Source organism: Olea europaea, chromosome 11, assembly GCF_002742605.1.
Source record: "Olea europaea var. sylvestris chromosome 11, O_europaea_v1, whole genome shotgun sequence".
NCBI lineage: Eukaryota > Viridiplantae > Streptophyta > Magnoliopsida > Lamiales > Oleaceae > Olea > Olea europaea.
The window spans coordinates 19,400,956-19,407,815 of NC_036247.1; the positions used below are offsets into that span (position 1 = coordinate 19,400,956).

A 6,860-nucleotide genomic window follows, 5' to 3' on the forward strand; every position below is an offset into this window, starting at 1 on the left:
CCTGACCCGGTCCAATATTTAATTAATCCATTTAATTAAATCCGATCAATGAATTAATTAATCCAATTAATTAATTTGGACGTATAAATAAGCAACTCAATTAATTAATTTATCTAACGCTTGTTAAATTAATTAATTGACAAATTATAATATTCCAATTCTCCTTTTGTATGCAACCCATCAGGTCTCCGATCACGATACGTAACGATGTGAATTATTATTTTGATCTAATCAAAATCAATAAATTAAAACACTATTTTAATTTATCACCAATTTACGTTCGCCGTCCCAGATTGACATCTATCAATATGTCGGGGCAATACATGTGATGGAAAATGTCACGTGTTATGACAAAATCATACTTTTTCATTTACCATGAAACTATAATCTACTCGTCAATATGATCCGATCAATTACGAAATATGAAAGTGTGTCAATCTCGATTATCGATTATATATTTCATTCCATTATTAAGTCAATAAAAGTCGAAAACTCCTTTTCGACATCTAAGTACACCTTGGCCAAGGATTTCGCTATCGACTTAATTGAATGAAATGCAGATCATAATCTCTTACTATCTAAGAGTGATGATTCCTCTATTGATCATTCAAAATCTTCATACGATTCTTGATATACTCGAATGATGACTTAGCAGCTCTTGACAGAGCAACATCCAACATCGTTAAAGTATGTCTGTCCTCATATAAGGCACTATGATGATCTCAAGTCAAAGGACCAATTTAACTACCGAACGTTAGAGATTAACCACTAACACTTAGATATCCATGTGGAAAATCTTAGCTGGTCTCTAATGTTTTGTTCTATAACAAAACATCTACGTGTTCAATCAAGTGTCATCATACTTTAGCTTGTGAGATTGACTACTTACTTCACAAGTAAGAAATGCCACACATGATAATCTATCTATAATATTGATATCCGTATCTTGGTGTTATTTACGACCACAGATGATTTAAGATTCAATCATATGTAATTTGTATCTCACAATCACAACTCCTTATAATCAACAAATTACGACTATTTGAATTTACAGACTCTATTATTTATTTAAATTAAATAATACATCTGCTATAAATTGTATCGACTATATGCTAAAAGTGTTTATGTTGAAAGTTGATTGGACTTAGGGCATAACACTTACAGAAACAAAGTCCTTGACATTATCATGAGTTTTCACCTTGAATAGAATATAGATTTTTTATAGGTTTGTGAAGCTACACCTAGCCTTTCGAAGTTCCTTTGTTAACCTCCGGGACTTCAACTGTTTCTCCCCTTTTCATCAAATGCTAAAATTCTACCCTTTTTTAGTTCACATTATTTAACAAATGTTTTGTTATTGGTGTTTCGCGAATTCGTTTATTTATCTAAATCGTCAACTATGTTTCGCATATTTGTTTGTGAAGGGTTTAACAAAGTAGCTTATAAAACATATGTCATTCAACACTGTATCATTTAACGTATGATATTATTGAAACGACTGTTACTAGTTTTTCTCCTTTTACAAACATTTTCTTTATGTAGCTATATTGATTTTGTCATTACATTTCCTTATTGAGGACGACCATGTGCTCCCCCTATACATCACTTTTGAGAAGTGAATTTCAATCCTACACTTTTGGAAGGATTGATGTCGCCTTTAACAAGACAAGCCTTGTCTTTAATCATACTTCCACTGGCGAACATGATCTTGCCATTACTTGAAGAATCATCAGCGAAGTTGACCTCTCCATTCGTTAGAAAATCATTGACGGAGTTAACCTCACTACTAGTTAGGACTTATCAGTAGGCGAGAAAAGCTCGCCTTTCAACTTTCCATTCGTAAAACAACTATGACCTCGTTTTAGGTCTATCTTCGGTTTAACTATTTTCTTACTCATGTTTCCCCTAACACTCGTGAAGTCCTCTTTCTAGCATATAGGTCTTGTAATCCATCCTTCATATCATCGGATATTTGCATTCCTAAATGAGGTTTTTCGAGCTTATTTTCTTCGATTGTCCATACAGTATTGATCACAAGAGCCCTCATGGTTGCTTTTCTTAAGGCACTGAGGTAACACTCACGTGTTGTTACCTAATTACCTTTTCCCATGGCTATCCTTTGGAGTTTTGGATTTTAGGCACAAGAGATGGATTGAGGTGGTCCTCTAAGGATTTCGTTGTATGCAAACGTTTCTGTTGTCCATAATCAAGTAGTCTATATACCCATGGAATACAGTTGGTTCCTCGCCTATTTCTATTGCCAACGTAATCTTTTCCCTTAGGATCATACCATCTCCAGTAAAGCTTTTATAGTTTCGACCATGGGTGTTTAGAGGTAATCCGCTTGCATTTAATTAAAGGCACTCCCAAACAATATTTATAGAGCCACCATTATCCACCAACATGCGATTAGGCCGTTACGAGCTAATACCGTCTGTACTACCAATGCATTGCAATGGGAATATATGATTCCCTGTTCATCACGACTATTAATTTAAATGTAATTAGAAGAAATGCAGGTCGGGAATTACATTAGATCCAGAACTTTTCAGTGTTAGCTTCTTAGCGACTTTAGCGTAATTCTTCTACCAACTTCTTGTTTCCTATCTAAAGTGGGGACCTCCGATTATAGTATGAATTTCTCTCACTAGAGGTTAAGAGTGTGAATTCTTTGCCTGTGCTCGCAAATGAGTCCATTTGTCATGGTCCACCTTCGCGACCTCTCCCCCTAGTATTTGAGTATGAAGGCTTCTGATTTTCAGAGCCTTCACACGTTAATTCCTGTTGACTCTACGACTTCATCGTCCTAATTACTTTGAAGCACTCTTTTGTACCATGATTCCTGCTACAATGAATTTTACCTTTCGGTTCTCAAGGAGCAAAGGTACTTCACCTGCTGCTTGTGAGGGGCCTAGAGAAATCGTATGGTTATGATGCATCGATACAGACGCTTGTATCCGATACGAAATTTGTCTGTTCAAGTTGGGGCTATATATGTAAAAAATTGATATGCATTTATTAGAATTGTATAAATATTGGTGTATTTATAATATGGTGTACACACAAAAATAATTGTAGCAATATAACCTCTATTCTTTATTTTATACTAGACTAGATAAGAAGGCCAAAAAAATCGACTAATGCAATTCATCTAAACTGATGATCACTAGTAATGTGGCTACTGCTACATGTATGTTCTAATTTTATTGAACAATGTGAAATTGTTCGAGATCACTTTATATACATTGCATTATTTTACACACCCTCTCCTTAATTGGAATTGAATTTTTTAAAAATAATTTTATTAAACGTTGGAAGTTCCAAAATTGACCTTGAAAGGGCAAAAAGGACACGAGTTAATGAACCAAAAGGTGAGGGATACTTCAGTACAATCACAAATAATGCTTGTGGTACATCGAGATTCCAAAAGGGTGTCCAAAATGGATATTCGGCGCCTCGGTATTGGACGAGGCGCTGGTGGGCTTTGGAGTGGCAGGCACCTCGGCAGGCGCTGAGTGTCCATTTTGGACACCTCGTTGGATACTACAATGTACCCATAGCATGATTGGTGCAATCACACTTCATGGCTGAATGAAAAAGCGGGCCAGCTCTTACATCCACCGTCGATGCCAAGCTGTCATACAGACCTCACATATAGATTTAAATCATAACAACCAACGACCCCGATCTTCAAAATCATGAATTTAAGCTTCATTTAAGCTCAATTTTTTCTACGTCATTCCCCGATTTTACACAAGACGCCTCACACCTCGTACACAAACCCACAAACACACGCACCCGTTTTCAAGAACACCTCAGAGGTAATCTTTCTATCTTGATTGATCTTGAATGATGGAAAGTCCTTTTCTTTACATTATTATTATAATTTTTATTTTTACATAACTTTATTTTTTTTGTTCTTATTTTGTTACGGGATCGATTGTTTATCCTTTTAATGAATCTTGATCTACGGATCTGCAAATGGGCATTCCAAGTATAGAAATTTATCTAAAAGATAATGTGTTATTTGGTGCGTATATGTGTTTCAATGCATGGTTATTGGTGGAAGTTTGCATTATATGGGATCTCCTCCCAACTCATTAAATTAAATCTAGAACTGGGATACCCATATATTGATTGCATTATGGTATTGTTGGTTGTATTGATATCTTTGCAGCTACAAGGGAATCATTGCCCTGATTATATCATTTATGTCCAATATATAGGTGTATTTTAAATCACACCGCTTAAATATTTGATCAATGTGGTATTGTTATGAGGCCATATGGTGTTCTTTGATAACAAAAGAATTTGGCAAATCGTAAACCATCTCCTTTATAACATTTGACGGTTTGATCTGTTCGTACCTTTTCTCTTTAGGGTGGTGAATCTTCAAATCTGGTTTCACAATTGCTTTCCATGGAAAACATTGTGCATAAATTGGGTCCAGTTATTATACTCATACCTTATGTGATGGATTTTACACTCAAGTCTCCATATCAATTTTATTTAATGCAATTGCATCTTTTGTGTTTTTTGAGTAAAATTTTTAAATAATATATGAGAACAATTCCATTACGTTATGTTCTATCAAGATCTAGATGAATTTCCTTCTATCTTCTTTTGGTATCACATCAATTGAAGAAAATTATATCCAATATCCATGGTAATGAATAACCGATCTCATAAAAGTTGAAAGTCATTCTATTTTTTTCTAGAGCATATTAAGAGATGGCAGAAGCAGATGATATTCAGCCTCTTGTATGTGACAATGGAACAGGAATGGTCAAGGTATGTGTCCACCTAAATTCCAATAACTTCTACACTTTATTGTTCCAATACTTCCAGTGAACTAAGAGTTCATGTTTAGAGCTTATAGTTTATGTTGATCTCAAAATTGTCAGGCTGGATTTGCTGGAGATGATGCTCCGAGGGCTGTCTTCCCCAGTATTGTGGGGCGCCCACGTCACACTGGTGTCATGGTAGGCATGGGCCAAAAAGATGCCTATGTTGGTGATGAGGCTCAATCCAAGAGAGGTATTCTGACTCTGAAATATCCAATTGAGCACGGAATTGTCAGCAATTGGGATGACATGGAGAAAATTTGGCATCATACCTTCTACAATGAACTTCGTGTGGCTCCAGAAGAACATCCTATTCTGTTGACAGAAGCTCCTCTTAACCCCAAGGCCAATCGTGAAAAAATGACTCAAATCATGTTTGAGACTTTTAACACTCCGGCTATGTATGTCGCCATTCAAGCTGTTCTTTCCCTTTATGCCAGTGGTCGTACAACTGGTAAGAAAAATGCTAAATCCCTTGTAGATCTCCATTTCTTGATCCATGGCTCCCCCCCCTCCCCCAAAAAAAATCCTCAAGAATTTTAATATTTAACTGTTTATTAGATCAATACATGTAAAAGATCTACTGGTACTGTATTTTCAGTTTCCTATTAAGCACAAGTAACTAAATTACAGTACAATGGCATAAGTCCTGCTCCGATTGCATGATAAATAGTAAATACTGTTTGAACTTTTGAACTAAGAGAGTGTTTGGCTAAACCTAAAATAAAATTAATGTTTCTTAAAATCAACTTCTAAGCTTAGTCAAACATCTTTGTATCTTTAATATTTACTTCAAAGTTCAATATTATTTCCCAAACTTGTTTGGCTTCCTCTTACCTACTTGAAAAAGAAAATTTACCCATTTCTAGACGTAGCCAAAAGTCTAGGTCAAGTGGTAAGAGCGAAGCATCACCAGGTAAATGAACTGTTTGGGCCTCCTTTCAGCGGGGAGGGTGAAATCGTTTGTTCTACTTTTATAAAAGGAAAAAAAAACACTAATAATTCTTAACATGTAAACCCCTCTCTCAAGAAAATACATCATTATTGGGAAATATTTGCTGAGATTGACAAAATTTTTGTTGTGTTTGATCGTCTGCAGGAACTTCATTATAATTATTCCTGTGACATATTGAAATCTTGTATGCCATTTTCCTTTAAGTGGAAAACAAGAAGACAAACAGGAAAGTTGTCAATATCTGTAGACAATAAATGTAGTCCTAGTTATATGTTCTGTACGCTATTAAGTGCCATTGGTTTAGAGCCTCAGAAGCCAAAGCATTAAACTTATTGTTGATATAGCATAAAAGAAATTTCTGCCATCTGTTTAAAGCAAAAAATTACTTCTCTAATCTGCTAAAGTATACTATGCAGAAATATGATGTATTTTTCTCATTGCCAGGAATCGTTCTGGACTCTGGGGATGGTGTTAGCCATACAGTCCCCATCTATGAAGGTTATGCACTCCCCCATGCAATCCTGCGTCTTGATCTAGCTGGGCGTGATCTCACTGATGCCCTCATGAAGATACTGACAGAGCGAGGCTACTCTTTCACCACATCTGCCGAGCGTGAAATTGTTAGGGACATAAAAGAGAAACTAGCTTACATTGCTCTGGACTATGAACAAGAGCTAGAAACTGCAAAAACCAGCTCGTCTGTGGAGAAGAACTATGAACTGCCTGATGGACAGGTGATCACTATTGGTGCCGAGCGATTCCGCTGCCCTGAAGTACTTTTCCAGCCATCAATGATTGGGATGGAAGCTCCTGGCATACATGAAACTACTTATAACTCTATCATGAAGTGCGATGTTGATATTAGGAAGGATCTGTATGGAAACATTGTCCTCAGTGGTGGTTCAACAATGTTCGGTGGAATTGCTGATAGGATGAGCAAGGAGATTACTGCATTAGCTCCAAGCAGCATGAAGATTAAGGTGGTGGCTCCTCCTGAGAGGAAGTATAGTGTCTGGATTGGAGGTTCCATTTTGGCCTCTCTCAGCACATTCCAACAGGTA

At 36.3% G+C, this 6,860-nt stretch overlaps 1 pseudogene across 1 annotated transcript; it reads left to right on the forward strand.

Moving 5' to 3' along the window:
• Positions 1-3,694: 3,694 nt before the first annotated feature.
• LOC111403700 lies at positions 3,695-6,821 on the forward strand (annotated as a pseudogene). Its single transcript, XR_002704509.1, has 4 exons — positions 3,695-3,821; positions 4,719-4,791; positions 4,905-5,298; positions 6,244-6,821. The product of XR_002704509.1 is annotated as an actin-85C-like (transcript).
• The last annotated feature ends 39 nt before the right edge of the window (positions 6,822-6,860 follow it).